This window comes from Pantherophis guttatus, chromosome 2 (genome assembly GCF_059756535.1).
Source record: "Pantherophis guttatus breed Tessera chromosome 2, ASM5975653v1, whole genome shotgun sequence".
Classification (NCBI taxonomy): domain Eukaryota; kingdom Metazoa; phylum Chordata; class Lepidosauria; order Squamata; family Colubridae; genus Pantherophis; species Pantherophis guttatus.
The window spans coordinates 246,908,418-246,925,722 of NC_142064.1; the positions used below are offsets into that span (position 1 = coordinate 246,908,418).

The 17,305-nt window shown below is 38.3% G+C and overlaps 1 protein-coding gene across 3 annotated transcripts in view; it reads left to right on the forward strand.

The window, feature by feature from the left end:
• The window catches only part of FHIT (fragile histidine triad diadenosine triphosphatase), a 1,529,913-nt gene that overhangs the window by 1,493,001 nt on the left and 19,607 nt on the right, over nucleotides 1–17,305 (forward strand). The gene's annotated exons all lie outside the window — the stretch shown is intronic.

Consider the following 17,305-nt stretch of genomic DNA (forward strand, 5'->3'; position numbering starts at 1 on the left):
ACTGTCTCTTGGGCTTTAAATTTGAGTCTCCTATCCTTGTGGCAAGCTATTGGATGCTGTAGGGGTCATAGCTATCCTTGTAGGTTTTCTGAGTCAAGCTTGGTTGAACTGTGCTGGGTGGTGTAATGAAGAGGCATGTGTTCTGAAAGAGTGTTGGGCAATTCCTATTATGGCTTAATGGCTTTGCCCTGGTGGATTTTGAGTGAGGGCTAATCCTATCATGTCCTGAGGGTGAAGGTCTTTTGTTTTGTAGATAAGCTGGCCCAGTCTTTTGTCTTATAGATAGGATGGTCCAGTCTTTCTGGGGCTATTAACAAAGGTGAGGGCTGCTTTCCAAGAGCATATTTCTCCTTTTCTCATCCAGGGAAGTATAATATTCTGCCTTTTTAATATTTCATTCTTCTAGGAGAGGGGTGGGTGCTAACTTCCTACATACAAACAGCCTTTAAATCACACATCTGTCTTTAATATACTTTTACCCTAGTTAAGATTATCAGACCTCCCAAAAGGATCCAAGAAATTACTGTGGCTTTAGAAATAGACTTGATTGTGTGATCACACATACTGTATCTGCTTGTACCCAGGAGATAGCACAGAAATAAAATAAGTAAAAAAAAACCAACCAACCCACCCCAAACTGCCCATCTGGAAGAAGCTAAGGGTGATGCAAATCCTCCTAGTAAACCTAAGATAAGGGAGGAGGAATTAAAAAGATTAACATAACAAAGTCCAGTGATTACATGTAACAACAGTGTGAATAAGAGGGGGGATTAAAACGGTTAAAGGAATTTCCAGGAAGCTCTGTAAATAAATGTTTCTTAGATTGTAAACTTGGGTTGTAATTAAGATACTCTCACCCATTGTGAAGATAAGACCAGCGTACACTAGAATATGAGTATAAATTATTTGCCAAAAAATTACTTTTGTTGGTAGAACACTGTGTCTACAGTATGTCTGAATTGATTTCTGCCATTTTCCATTCCTCCGACATCAATTCCAAGGCTTGTCTTCCAGCCCCCCACTTAGGTTTTGAGCTGAACCCAGGCTGAAGCTCTCAGTTCTGTCTGACATGCTTACCAGGGTATTAAGATCTTCAAGAGAAAACTTTCTCTTTGAAATAACACCTTAGAGATGTGTTTGATAGCAAAGTAATGGTAGGTCTTCTTGGTGGTGAAATATCCTACTAAGGGAAGACAGGCTTATTGCTTTTCTGTGATCAGGTCAAAACATTTTTAGTTAGACATGGGCTGTCATGGACAAGCATGGATTTGCACTACAGATATTGGAAGGAGGTTAGGCTTTGTTATTGCTTTACAAATCTGTTTTAGCTGGGCTTTGAATTTGGATTTTAATTACATTGTTGATTTGTCCATAGAGATTCTCAGTCATCCAGGTCATGGTTGTCCCAAAGGTGCTTTTTTCAAGAGGCAATTGGATTTTCTGGTATTCCTTTGAAAACGTTTCGCTTCTTATCCAACAAGCTTCTTCAGCTCTGGCTGGATGGTAGAGAATAGAAGGATTGATACTCCTTGCAGACAGCTGGTCATTTGCATTCTTTTTAGAATGCACCTGGCGACCTCAATGACTCTCTAGGAAAATAAATCCTTCCATTCCCCACCATCCAGCCAGAGCTGAAATAGATGAGAAGCGAAACTTCTTCAAAGAAAAACCAGCAAGTCCAGTTGCCTCTTGAAAAAGCACCTTTCTACATTGTTGATTCATTTTTATGTTGTTAGTCACCTTGAACACCATGGTTCAGTGAAAATGTAGAGTATGAAGTCCATAACAATCATCATAAATAAATCTGAACTATCATTGGGTGAATAGCTCCAGTTTTACTCTGTCCTTAAAATGTGGGCTTGTAGGAGAAGAACAGGCAAAGCCAGGGGGTGGAGTCAAAAGAGGATTCAGCCTAAGAATTTTACAAGTCGTGTCAACACCCAATAGATGAAATTTTACTTGAAACCTTTAAACAATGCACTCTTGAAAGCCACAATTCCCAAATCTTGGATGGAAGCCATTATTACACTTATTCCAAAAGAAGAGACAGACCAATCACAAATCAAAAATTATAGACCGATATCGTTATTAAATGTAGATTACAAACTATTCATATTGATTATCGCAGAAAGACTAAAAAAAGTAATAAATGAATATATCCACCCTGATCAGAACGGCTTTCTCCCAAAAAGACAAATAAAAAACAATATGAGATTAATAATTGATGTACTGGAATACTATGAAACAAAATCAGATAAACAAATGGCACTAATTTTTTTGGATGCACAGAAGGCCTTTGACAACTTAAATTGGAAATTTCTCATACTACAATTGGAAAATATGAAATTTGGTGATAAATTTGTAAATATGATAAAGAAAATATACTCTTCCCAAACAGCAAAAATAACAATAAACGGGGATATGATGGAACAATTTACGATATCAAAAGGAGTGAGACAGGGGTGTCCTTTATCCCCTTTGTTGTTCATATTATCTTTAGAGACATTACTAAATGAAATTAGAAGAGATAAAGAAATAAAAGGACAAAAGAGGATTCAGCCTAGAATTTTTAAGCGTCCACAAATACTTCAAGTCCAGCCATCCTTGAATTCCATTAGTGCCAATTTAATGCTGACTATTAGCTGACCAGATTCTTGTGTATAGGCTTCAGCAATAAATCTTCTGAATTGGGAATTACATGTGAGCTTGATTCTTCATGCCTGACAAGTATCCAGTGAACTGATTGCTATCGTGTTGCTGTTGACTTGAGAGATCATAAATTAAAGATAGTGCATTTTCTCATATTTTAAAATTTAAATGTTAATGCTAATATTAATTTTTTTAAAATTTGATTTATATGCCGCCCTTCTCCGGAGACTCATGGCGGCTTACAATGCGTTAAGCAATAGCCTTCATACTTTTGTATATTTATACAAAGTCAGCTTATTGCCCCCACAAACTGGGTCCTCATTTAACCTACCTTAGAAAGGATGGAAGGCTGAGTCAACCTTGAGCCTGGTGAGATTCGAACTAACAGTAATTGTAGACAGCTGGTGTTAATCACAATGCTTTTAGTCTGCTGAGCCACCAGGCCCATATAATGGATTATATCTCAAATAGATCCCTGGTAAGATGATAAATAAGCACATCTAGACATGTTCATTGTTGCCAATATCCCAACCCAAGTTATAGTTGGTTAAATCATGTTTCTAAGTTTGGATTACAGGCTGCCCCTGAAATCCTATGTATGTGTTACTTTCAGTAGAGATATGCATCAAATTGACTTTTAATTCCGAAATGAATTGGGAAAATTTGGACAGAACTGAAGAGAGAAAGGTAGAGTTTTCTGAGTGACGGATCTAACTTCTAATCATGATTAATTATTTTTATCAGGTCTCTAGAAACACATAGACAGCTTTGTGGATTGAGATATTTAGGAAATATATAAAGAGGAATGTATCAAATATTCACTGCTATTTACTAGTTTTCTTTGCTGGGGTGAAAACAACCACTGAGCAGATCTTTATTAAATTTATCATGGTATTCTCAGTACAGTTGACCGTGACTACAAATTTCACCCAATTCTTTCAAGAAACAATTTTAAAACATCTAGCAATTTATCTCTTTTTAATAATCAAAAAATTAAGTGCATATTATTATGTATGAATATTTAATCCAATTATACTGAAGAGAACCCTCAGTATTTGATTTGATGATTCTAATCTATGGCTAATTGAGTTACATTCCTAATCAACAGACTGGGATTTGAAATGAATTTTTGTATATATTGTCACTTTTAATCAACAGACCTTTAACGCTTTGATGACTTGTGTTAAAAACAAAACCCATCAAACTCCTAACCTAAAAATGTGGATATAGATGTATAAATAAACTCTGAAAATTTAAAAAATAAATAAAAAAGGAATGATCTAATTTAGCTAAACACTTAGCCAGTGCCTCTCTTCAAACAAGATATAATTGCAGACATCTATATGTGTTTATTGTTGTTGTTGTTGTTATTTTATAATGTTTCCGTGTAACGTTTTGTTAGGAAGTAGTTTTAGTGAATTAGTGAGTGGGGTGGGGGGAAGTGCCACTGATAGGAAGTAGCTTTTTTTTTTTAAAGCAGATTCGGTGGTTTTTAATGAACCCAATGTTTCCTGTGGAATGATTTTTGCTAGAAACCAGAAGTAAATGTTATTTTCTGGCAAAAAGAAAATAAATTGTGGTCATTTAATCGTGGGACACTGCAAAAAGCCAGAAATGCAGGTGGCTAAGCACCCAAAATGAAGTCATATGACCATAGATTGAGGATGTCAGACCTGCAAATCTGTGTCATAAGCCCCTTTTTTGGGGGGGGGGAGTTATTATAACTTTAAATAGCTGCTAAGCAACTATTTGTACATTCAAAACATAGTTAGGACTGCAGAAAAAAATTATCACAACCAGTCTGTCTTCCATTGAGGACCTGTATACTGCACCAGCCACAAAGAGGGCTGAGAAAATATCTACAGACCCCTCACACCCTGGACATAAACTGTTTCAACTTCTCCCCTCAGGATACCACTATAGGGCATTGCATGCAAAAACAACTAGACACAAAGACAGTTTTTCCCCCAGGCCATCACTCTACTAAATACATAATCCCCACAGCACCGTCTTAGGCCTATAAACATTTACCCATATAGTATGACTGTATTACTATTATCCTTCTCACCTTTCCTATTACTTACTCCTGTTGGTATCTTATGACCGGGATGAAATTCAGCAGGTTCTGACAGGTTCTGGAGAACCGGTAATGGAAATTTTGAGCAGTTCAGAGAACCGGAAAATACCACCTCTGGCTGGCCCCAGAGTGGGGTGGGAATGGAGATTTTGCAATATCTTTCCCCCAGGAGTGGGGAGGGAATGAGGATTTTGCAGTATCCTTCCCCTGGAGTGGTGGGAATGGAGATTTTGCAGTATTCTTCCCCTGCCATGCCCACCAAGCCACGCCCACAGAACCAGTAGTAAAAAAAATTAGATTTTACCACTGCTTATGACTATGTTGTACCCTATGACTATCATTAAGTGTTGTACCTTATGATTCTTGATGAACGTATCTTTTCTTTTATGTTTTTCTTTTAGGTCTTTTTCTTTAACACTGAGAGCACATGCACCAAGAAAAATTCCTTGTGTGTTCAATCACACTTGGCCAATAAAAAAATCTATTCTATTCTATTCTATTCTATTCTATTCTATTCTATTCTATTCTATTCTATTCTATTCTATTCTATTCTATTCTATTCTATTCTCACTTTGTTAGTTGTATCTTATGATTTATGATTGCATCTTATGATTTATCACTTTGTTGCTTGTATGTATACTGAGAGCTTATGCACCGGAGACAAATCCCTTGTGTGTCCAATCACACTTGGCCAATAAAGAATTCTAATCTGTTCTGCTCTATTGCTGAGTTACTGTGATACTAATTCTTCTTTTATCAGAAGGATTTTATTTAACTATAAAAAAATTCTCTACATAGATGATATTTTTGCTGTAACCTCAGTCTTCAGGATGTCAATTCCAAGGCTAAACTTCTCAGGAAAGGTCATAGAACTTTATTTGGAGCCTCTGTAAAATATGCATAGTGTGATTCAGGTACCCAAATTGGATTTACTGTTTCACTGCACTGCCATCTGTTGCAAGTGTGTATGCATGCTTCTGTTGCTCTTCATTTTCATGGGAGAAGGAGCCTTTAAGCCTGTAAGGCAGTGAAAAGCAATGAAACAAAGAGATTCAACTCAGAACTAAAACTGGCTAAGCAAGCAAGCTCCTCACCCTCCCAAAAACCCATGTTTCTTGTAACACATAAATTATCAAAACCTTCTGTTAGGTTCTAAAGTTTAGAATATAGATTGTTCCTGTGTCTGTGATATCTCTCTCCATTCCTAGCCTAAGTGCCAGCATCCCTTTTGACATGACACCAGCTTATACGCCCTGAAATTGTTTTTTCCTCTCATCTGTAGAAAAAGATTTGCTAATCAGCTTGCCACAATGCAATATAAGTACTCTTCCATGCGCACAGTAATGACTCTAATAGGAGAAGATATTTGTAGCAGATATATACAGATCAACAACCAAGCAGTAAACAATACCCCAACTCAGGAACTACCAAGGCAGACAAACAAACTTACAATAAATAGCAGACAAACAAACTAACAGTAAAGAGCAGCCTGTCAAGAATACTCCCGCCAACACTGACAGAGCAAGCCACTTTTATATTAACAGAGGACAAATACCACACTCTCTTCTAGCACTGATGATGTTACATAGTTGGTTAATGAAATGCCTGCAAGAAAACAGTCAAGGGACACCAGGGACCCCACAGTTATGGTTCTACTTCCTCAGATTAAGAAAATAGCCTGGCTCACACAACATAATACTGCATCTTGCAGAACATTTAGAGATTCTGCCTTCACTTGGTTTTTAACCCCATGTGGTGAAAGATTGAGACTTGGGAGGTGATTAAAATTAGTTTCTAAAGCAGTGGTTACCAACCGGTGGTGGGTTGCTACTGGTTCTCCCCCGTTCTGGAGAACCAGTGGTGGAAATTTTGAGTAGTTTGGAGAACCGGTAAATACCACCTCTGCCTGTCCCGCCGCCAATCTATTCGCTTCCTCCTGAGTCCCAGCTGATCAGCTGGAAGGAAAAAATCAGGGCTCACTTGACAAAGAAGAGAAAAAACAAAACAAGATACCTTAGCTTTAAATTGAGAAGCCAAGAAGCCTCCCAACTAATTGGCTAGAACCGATCCGCTCCTTGTAAACCGCTAGGTGGTGGTAGATTGGCAATTGAGGCCAAGCTGCCTGAAAGTGGTTTCCAATGCTCTCGGTGGTGGCAGAGTGGCAAAAAACTGTTTAAACTCTTGCCGCGGTGCTTCAAAGGGCCGCCCTACAGCTGATCAGCAGTAAAAGGCAGTGTGGTGGTAGACCAGTGCACTCCAAAAACAAATGGGGAGACCGGTATGGCTCTGCAAGCAGTTAAAAGCCTGGTAGACCAGTACCTCTGCTAAATCCTAAAGAATTGTTTATTACATGACCATCAAACCATGCCCATAAAATAAGCCACACTCACAGAACCGGTAGTAAAAAAAATTAGAACCCACCCCTGTCACCAACCAGTGGTGGTCCACAAGAAAATTTTGGTGGTCTGCAGAAAAATTATTTGCATTTTTTAAATTGCACTAAATACTATTTATCTTTTTTAAAAAAATTCATATTAGTGGTCTGCATGATTTAAAATTATGAATTTAGTGGTCCCTGAGGTCCGAAAGGTTGGTGACCCCTGTTCTAAAGGATTGCATGACAAGGTCCAAGAGTGTGGATCAAGCTTGTGTCAAAAGAACTTTGTGCCAAAAATCTGCCCCCTGTACATATAGAAGAAGTTTTCCCATGTGTAGTAGGTAGAGCATTTCTTGGAGAAATATTTTACCTTTCCATATAAAGGTTGTAACAAAGCTAAGATTCAGCCACACCATATTCTTCACTGCTTTTGTCTCGTCATCATCATTAGCCATTCAGTCATGCCCAACCCTTGGCCATTCTATGGATCAGCATTCTCCATACCCCTCCATGTCTCACACCGCCTCCTTCAGATCCACCATGATCATCTCTGTGTCACCCCTTATAACGTCTAGCCCAGTGGTGAAATCCAAATTTTTTTACTACTGGTTCTGTGGGCGTGGCTTGGTGGCCGTGGTGTGGCTTGGTGGCCATGGTTTGGTGGGCATGTCAGGAGAAGGATACTGCAAAATCTCCATTCCCACCCCACTCTGGGGCCAGCCAGAGGCGTTATTTGATGGTTCTCCGAACTACTCAAAATTTTCGCTACTGGTTCTCCGAACTGTTCAAAATTTCCGCTACCGGTTCTCCAGAACCTGTCAGAACCTGCTGGATTTCACTGCTGGTCCAGCCGATGGGAACTAGGACAGGCCCTCCTCCTTTTTCTGCTGATCATTCCAGCACGATCAACTTTAGCTCACTTGACCTAGCCAAAGTACGATATCCTTTGTTTAGTGATCTTGGCTTTGAATGATATTTTGGGTGAGACTCGGTCTGGGGCTGCTTCATTTGTGATTTTTGCAGTCCATGGGATACATAATAGTTGCCTCTAACAGACTGTGTCTAGGAAGAAGAAAAGGGAGGAAGAGAGAATAAACCAAGGAGGATATGTTAACCATTCTATTAGACCCCCCCCCCTTATAAAACATTTTGATTCGGGGGTAGTTCAGCTCACGAAAGACATTGATTAAAATCATCTCAACAACATGATTTTATGCAAAGAAGTTTATTCTAGCTATGCAAATGCCTGAAGTCATAGAACAGCTAGGGAGTTGCCCTTCATCCAGAAATCCATTACTGCAATCTTAGTTCTGTAACTAAGAAACTAAGATCAAAGTAGCTTGATGCAATATCCGGGGGGGGGGGGATTTGCAATATTTTTGGCACAAGTTTCTCAAATTTCTTTTTCGATGGCTGTGTGCTGCAATGTTTACTTCTTGTCTTTTTCTGATTTAAATGTCATGGCATTTAACTCTGAATCACTATAACAAAATGGATCGTAAGGAAAAAAGAGGGGGGGGGGAAAGACCACCAGTAGATCTTATTTTTCAAAGTGAATGTTAAATGATGATATTTTACTCCTCTCTCTACCTCTGCTTGTCAGCTTTCATTGTCATACAGTCTGTGTATGCCTTGTTGATTTTCCTGTCAAGAACTGTGTACGGTAACATTGACTCCATTTTCCTGGAAGACTAAAACAAAACTCAGCAATTCAACTGAAACGTGAAGTTCCAATTGTATCTTTGACAAATACAACTCCCTTGGAGCAAGGAATCACTATATCAAAAGGTTAATGCCCCTTAAAATGCATTTCTTGTCCCTGTTTTGCAAAGTCAAGATGGAAATATTGGACTTAGTCTATATTCCTCTCATATTACTTTGATGTTATTCAATCAGGTCAAAATCCCATATTCTATTTATATGACAATGAGCATTTAATTTCATAGCTAACTTTCCATAGTACACTGTACCTTTGTTCAATACATTCATTTTTCATTTAGTGGCTTTGTGATCACATAACTTCCTAAATTTCAGATTTTTTTTTTTATATAGGCACGGGAAACAAAGCTGAATTCCAATGCTTTTAATACAGGTCGTCCTCAAACTATGACCACAAGTGAGCCCAAAATTTATGTTGATAAGTGAGGAATTTGTTAAGGGAATCTTACAACTTTTCCCACCACATTTGTTAAGTGAATCACTGCTGTTCTTCAATTAGTAACCCAGTTGATAAGTGAACCTGGTTTCCCCATTGACTTTCCTTGTCAGAAGCTCATAAAAGGGGACCACATAACTCTGGGACAATGCAACCGTCATAAATGTGTCAGCATCCTAATGTAAATCATATGACCATGGGGATACTGCAATTTTCACAAATCACTTTTTTCAGTGTTGTTGTAGCATTGAACCAGAGGTGGTATTCAGCAGGTTCTGACCAGTTCTGGAGAACTAGGAGCGGAAATTTTGAATAATTCGGAGAACCAGTAAATACCACCTCTGACTGACCCCGCCCCCATCTATTCTCTGTCTTTTGAGTCCCAGCTGATCGGGAGGAAATGGAGATTTTACAGTATCCTTCCCCTGGAGTGGGGAGGGAATGAAGATTTTACAGTATCCTTCCCCTGCCATGCCCACCAAGCCACGCCCACAGAACCAGTAGTAAAAAAAATTGAATCCCACCACTATTGAATGGTCAGTAAATGAACTGTTGTAAGTCAAGGACTATATGTAGTTCTCATAGAAACTCCACAGATTTCACTGGATTTAAATACATGACTAGGGAAAGGTATGAGTATAGACTGTTCTTCTGTTTTAAACAGTGGATCTAGAAAATGATATTTCTGTTTATTTTAATTATTGGAGCAATCATGTTTTGAAGATTTTAAATTGTCAATATAACCATTCTCAGAAAGAGAACTGTGGTTAAAAAGGATAGTCAGAACTTGTTATAAATAGCACAGTTATTAAAATAGTATACAGGAAAATATTTTATAGCTAACCTAAGTATAAAACCTATTGATTTACAGCTTATAAAACTTGAAAAAAAATGAATATAGGTAGTAATGTCTAAAATACTCTTTATAGGATCTATGACAGAAACTGGCAATAAAAGAGAAGTTTAAACTGTATATTTTTTTAGATTTATGAATTGTTCCATTAATATATTCCATTACAGTAATATAGTTAGACATACAGTGAACCTTAATTTATTAGATCACATGAAGAGAGGGTTCTGCTTTATTCCTTTTTTCATTTTTCAGTGATTTATATTCCATTTACCATGTTGCTTGGCTTTCCTTTCTAGTTTAATGTGATTCTTGGTCTTCTAATGTAATATAATATATACAAAATACTTAACTATGTAAAACTAATTAATGGTAATATTAGAAAACTATAACCACTGTGATATTTTAAAATCCCTATTCAATTTTAATCTATTTCTTTTTTTTGTTGTTCTTTTCATGCTCAATCTTGTTTATTTGTTTTCTTTCAAAGTTTTGCTTTATTCCTGATTGCCTGAGAGAAAAATCAGAGAGTATGTCCTCATGACAATTTTTATTTGCATGATGTCATTACACAAATTAGACAAATTGCCATGGAAATTTGTCCAATGCATGTTAAGTTAATTGTATTAGGGCCCAGTAAATCAAAGTTTTACTTTATGCCTATGTATAAAACTAAGAACTATGTAATAGTTTGCCATGAAGATTGTTGCAAGTATGTAGTCTCAAAAGCCATAAAAAAGAATCTTGGAATTTATGGTACTCTTGCCTCATTCAATGATTGTTCATAATTTCTAAACCTTAATTCAACACATGACAATTTCTAATTAACATGGGAGAAAAATTGTATTTCGGGAAGTTATGAGCTGTTACTTTTCCGATTGGAGCATCTTCTTGAAAATTCAGCATAGCCTTCATTATCCAGTGAAGGGCTCTGATAGTGAGTAACTTTCTAGAATTGTTGTTGTTCTTAGTTGCAAAGTCATGTCCAACCCATCACGACCCCATGGACAATGTTCCTCCAAGCCTTTCTGTCCTCTACCATCCTCTGGAGTCCATTTAAGCTCATGCCTACTGCTTCAGTGACTCCATCCAGCCACCTCATTCTCTATCATCCCTTTCTTCTTTTGCCCTCAATCTTTCCCAGCATTAGGTTCTTCTCCAGTGAGTCCTTCCTTCTCATTAGGTAACCAAGTATTTGAGTTTCATCTTCAGGATCTGGCCTTCTAAAGAGCAGTCAGGGTTGATCAACTCTAGGACTGACCGGTTTGATCGTCTTGCAATCCAAGGGACTCACAGGAGTCTTCTCCAGCACCATAGTTCAAAGGCCTCAATTCTTTGGCGCTCAGCCTTTCTTATGGTCCAACTTTCACAGCCATACATTGCAACTGGGAAAACCATAGCCTTGACTATATACACTTTTGTTGGCAGGGTGATGTCTCTGCTTTTTAGTAAGCTATCTAGATTTGTCATAGCTTTCCTCCCCAGGAACAACGTCTTTTAATTTCTTACTAATTATAGAATTAGTTTGAGTTATATTTGTGATGGCACTAGACATTGTATAGAGCAGTGTTTCTCAACCTTAGTTGAGTGACTTTAAGATGGGTGGACTTTAACTCTCAGAATTCTTCAGGCAGCATGGAGAATTTAAGGGAGTTGAAGTCCACTCATCTTAAAGTTGCCAAGGCTGAGAAACATTGCTGTAGGCAATAGTATGAACATACTTAAGTTGCCTAGAATATGGATGGCTGATAATGATTGCTGTGGATCTCCATAGATTCAGTCATGGAGTTTGCTATCCAATCTGGAAATGGTAGGGACTAGAATCTTCAAAATGTGAAGCAGATGTCCTGCCTCTAAACTTCTAGACAGCATATGCTTTGGACTTTTGTGGATCCTTCAAAAGACTGGTTGGCTTTCTTCTTTAACTTATCTTGAAGCATGCACATGAGTAGTTTGTAACTGTTCCACTGTGAGGACCTGGTAATGGTTTGGATGCTATAACTTAGCTCCTCCATCTTCTTTTAGAAAAAATGAAGTCAAATTAATTTTTTGTATAATCCGGCCTCTAGCCCTCTGATTTCTTTGTGGTCTCAAGACTAAGTGCTAACCAGGATTTACCCTAGATGGCAATAAACTCCCTTGTTATAGGCAACTGGATGGAGCTGAGCATTTAATGACTGGATGCCCCTTCTGATGCCACGTGGAGTTCACAGCAGACATTTTTTCTTTGTGCCTTAGGAGAAAAACATCTGCCACTACATAGGATTGAACTCTTCTGAGTGGGAGGCAAGTATCTTCACCACTAGACAACCACTCCTAAATGGCAATAGTAGGAAGAAACTGGGAAGATGGAGAGGGGGCTGCAGCTAAACTGGTCATTGCCTTATTTGGGTAGCACTGCAGGGGTTTAAATAGTTTAAACAGGAAGTTCTAGAAATAGTTAGTAGCATAACGTTTGTGATCAACATCCTCATTTGAACAGCTGTCTTTCCCAAATGTTTTATTTTTGGCAAGCACTTTCCACTATATTTTGCATTTTAAGAAAGCAGCTTATTGCAGAGGTTAAGGTCTTGAACTAGAATCAGGAAGTCCCAGTTTCAAATCACTGTCAGCCTTGAAGCTCAGTAAGGTTTATTCTGAGCCAATCATCATCTTTATGTCCAGCTTCTCTCTTAGCCTGTGGTGAGAAAAATGAAAGATGGGAGTGCTTTGTGCGCAGGCTTGGGCTTCTAGAAGAACAGCTGCTTCACACAGCTAATGAATGAATGAAAATCCTGAGAGTTATTCAATTTTTATTCATGCATTCATTTATTTAGCCAAATTACTGTTTAATGTCTCACTTTTCTTCCAGCATGGCCTATCTCAAATGGACATACTTGATTAACAAGTAGTTTTCCATCCTAGCATTAATCAGACTAGCTTAGTGTTAGCAGTGTGTGGTTTCTGGTTGTGTCCATCAGCCCCTCTAAACACTTATTGATGAGCTGTGCTTATTGATAATCATTCTAATTATTTTTTTTATATAATATATATTTACTACTTTATTCAAGAGTTCAAGGCAGCATAGATGACACCCCCATTTTCCTCTGTATCAACATACCTGTGAGGTAGGTTGGGCTCTGAAAAAGTGACTGGCCCTAGCTTTCATGGCTGTAGGGTAGACTGTATATCCATGGTTCCAATCCAACACTTTAATTATTACCCTACACTGGTTCTCATTCATTCTATTCATTCTTTTTGAGTAAGATTTCTCCACAGAGAAATGTTTTGTACTGAAAATATACACATCCTATTTAAATGTACAGTCCACCTTAGTTAGGAAATGCTGGAAGAGCATCCAAATGTTATCTTATACTCATTCTAGTGATCAGTACAGATAACAGTGCTAGAAACATGTGGAAAGATTTTGACAAGATATTATTTCCTTTCCATGTATATCAACTCTTACAAATGGAATTTAGTCAATGAGTTATATGAGCTACCTTAAGAATAGAGCATGGATACTCAGTGGATTGTATTTTGACTAGAAGGCTGTATTTCATATAAACTAGAAACATGGTTAGTCATATAATCTATAAATCCCCCAGATGATCCAGGGAACAGCTAACTCCTCATTGGAAGTATATAAATCCAAGTTGCACCCGAGCAACTAAGAGAACATCTGGCCTCACTTATAAGTTCCCCATGGGATATACAATAAAATGTATTGAGAAGCTTTCGAAATGTTAAGGATTTCAGAATAATCCTGGTGGATTTGTGAAATTGATTCTTGCAACTTTTAATTATATCTTCATTTTCAACCCTGTCTGAAGTCCAGATTGTTAAAAGGACCACCGACATCCTGTTTGATAGTGAAAGTGGTCAAATCTTATCAACTTCCCCGAAGTGTAAGATGAAGGAATACTAAAGACGGGGAAGTAGAAACAATGGGATGGCATGGGGATAAGGCTGAGAGTCCCTCTGACACCCAATATTATAAAAATCATGCTGAATCTTCTCTAAACCTAACCTCACTGATGCAACCTTCTCATGACACCTGCTGAGTTTCAAGCTCTACCTTGATGGTTGTTGGTGATTTTGATAATTGTTTGTCATTCATTACTGTTGCTGCTGAAAAGCGGTGTGGCATGATTTTATCATGGTTTTGACTGCTTTGACAATTCTGTTGCCCTGTTGCATTAATCATATTTTCGATTCAGCCAATTTTTTTAAAAGCAAGGCAAATTTTTCTTGAATAATATTTACCAGTTCTACTGCAGATAGGCCCATTAATGCAGCTGATAATGCCAGGCAGTCTGCTGGCAAGAAAATGAAGGTGTTGCCAATTAGTTCAAGGGCTTAACATTTGTCTTCTCTTATTTATTATTATTTTTATTTATTAATCAATGGTATATGGCTGCCCATCTCATAGAAAGTGACTCTGGACATACAACAATGCAATAAAACAGTAGAAACATAAACCATTATATATCTTTTCTTAAAATCATTAAAAACTATAAGAACAACACAGTTCTAGGCTGCATAAACAGAGGGATAGAATCAAGATCATATGTCAATGCCACTTTGTAAGGCCTTGGTAAGGCCACACTTGGAATACTGCATTCAGTTTTGGTCACCATGATGTAAAAAAGATGTGGAGACTCTAGAAAGAGTGCAGAGAAGAGCAACAAATATGATTAGGGGACTGGAGGCTAAAACATATGAAGAATGGCTGCAGGAACTGGTTATGTCTAATTTAATGAAGAGAAGGATTAGTGTTCCACTATCTCAAGGGCTGCCACAAAGAAGAGGGAATCAAGTTATTCTCCAAAGCACCTGAGGGTAGGACAAGAAGCAATGGGTGGAAACTAATCAAGGAGAGAAGCAACTTAGAACTAAAGAGACATTTCCTGACAATTAGAACAATAAATCAATGGAATAACTTGCCTGCAGAAGTTGTGAATATGCCAATACTGGAAGTTTTTAAGAAGATGTTGGATAACCATTTGTCTGAAGTGGTGTAGGGTTTCCTGCCTAAGCAGGGGTTTGGACTAGAAGACCTCCAAGGTCTCTCCCAACTCTGTTATTCTATTCTATTGTATACTAACAAAACTAAGAAAGAAATTAATAAGCAGAGGAATATTAACAGTAAGGGACCCACCTAACTAGTTCACTCATCCCTTGCGGTCCCTAGCCTGCTGACATAGCCAGGTCTTGAAGGACCTTTGGAAATATAGAAGTGATGAAGTTGACTTCATCTCTGAGGGAAGAAATTTCACAATGTAGGCACCATGGAAGAAAAGACTTGCTGTCTAGGGCCTGCCAAATGAAACTCCCTAGACGGCAGAACCCATAACATGCCCATTCTTTTGGATGTGTTGGGAAGGGGACATGAAGGAAGAGGAGATCCTTCAAATAACCCAATCCCATGTCTTGGAGGGCTTTTGTCAAGAACCAAGACTGACTCATGGAGTTACTTAAGAGCAGTTTCTTTCATTGTTCTTCATCTGCAGACAGAATCTTGCCAGACTAAAGCACCTATTTGCATAACTACAGCAGAGGTGGTATTCAGCAGGTTCTGGAGAACCAGTAGTGGAAATTTTGAGTAGTTTGGAGAACCGGTAAATACCACCTCTGACTGGCCCTGCCCCCATCTATTCTCTGCCTCCCAAGTCCCAGCTGATCGGGAGGAAATGGGGATTTTGCAGTAACCTTCCCTTGGAGTGGGGAGGGAATGGGGATTTTGCAGAATCCTTCCCCTGCCACGCCCACCAAGCCATGCCCGCCAAGCCATGCCACGCCAACCAAGCCACGCCCACAGAACCAATAGTAAAAAAAATTTGAATCCCACCACTGAACTACAGATATACTCTGGGAAAAGCTAGGGAAAAGCTATTTATCCCTCTTCCTGTGAACCAAATTTTCCAAGCTCCACTGCTCCTTTATCCTCTGGAAAGCAGCCCCTCCCTCCTTCCAGACTACATTCTACCACAGCTTTAAAGATCAACACTAACACTTTCTACACTTATACCAGATGACACAGGCAGTTAGAAATGTGATAAATAAACAAACACTATAAACTGATTGATATACAAGCATTATTAGTATATCTCCAAATCCAAATTTCATTTTTTTTTCCAACTCCCAATTTTACTGCCGGCTTTAGTGCTGTGACTTTTTTACGTTCTATTCTGCTACCCAGATGTCACCCAGCTTTGCAGACAACACTACATTAGAAAGTTATTTCCTACTGTAGCAAAGCTTAGATGGTACAATAGCTGTAGGCAAATTAACCACACTGTTGTTCCACTGGCAGAAAACTCATTTTCATTTTGATATTAGCTCTCGGTATGTTATAAATCCATCTTGTAATGTTATTAAAGGAGGGGATTTAAAAAAGGGGGGAGGGGTAAAGCCTTCACTGGGCACATGATGCCTCCAGCACTTAGGAAGGGGGAGGGACTTAAAATGAATGCAAATTTGCTCACATCAGTTCCGCACAACTTGAAAAATGGGTGTGTCCCTGCTGCTCTTGTTAGGGTAGCTGCTATTTTATGTTTCAGGGTGATAACAATATGTGGAATGAATTGCCAAGCAGATTTCTGAAGAGAAAGAAGACAGTAAACAAAGGAATAAAAGAATCCAAAGCATAGGTTATTTTACATTTTTTAATGAAGCTAGACGGAAGCTTGACAGCTGATGAGAATGATAACCCCTTTCCCTGCTTCTGACATCTAAAGATTCTTAGAGTTGGTTACCTTGTCCTATTATTGTGGGAACAGGCATTCTCCTGGGAACCTGGCTAAAAAGACTTGTAGGGCTTCAGAGATATGCACTAGGATTTTTGAATTTTGCTTCCAAATGAAAAGAAACCAGGAGCTTGTGGAAATGTTTTCCTAGAAAGCCATCTCAGTTTATAAGTTTCAGGTTCTTCTGAAATAGCTGCACTTTCTGGACTGTTTTCAAGGAGAGCTCCATAAGTAACAAATTATAGTATTTGCCTAAGAGCATCAGAGTATAGGTCCTTGACCAGAATAACTCTAGAAGAAGTCATAACTTGAACAAGAGCTTAGAACAGAGCAATGACTCTGTGTCATTGAAACCACCTGTTAACTTGACTGATAAAGCTCATCCTGGGATCATTTCAAAATTAAACGTTCAGAGACAATGTCCTTCAATCTAGGTCATATTTGTGCACTCAAGTCATGTCATATCATA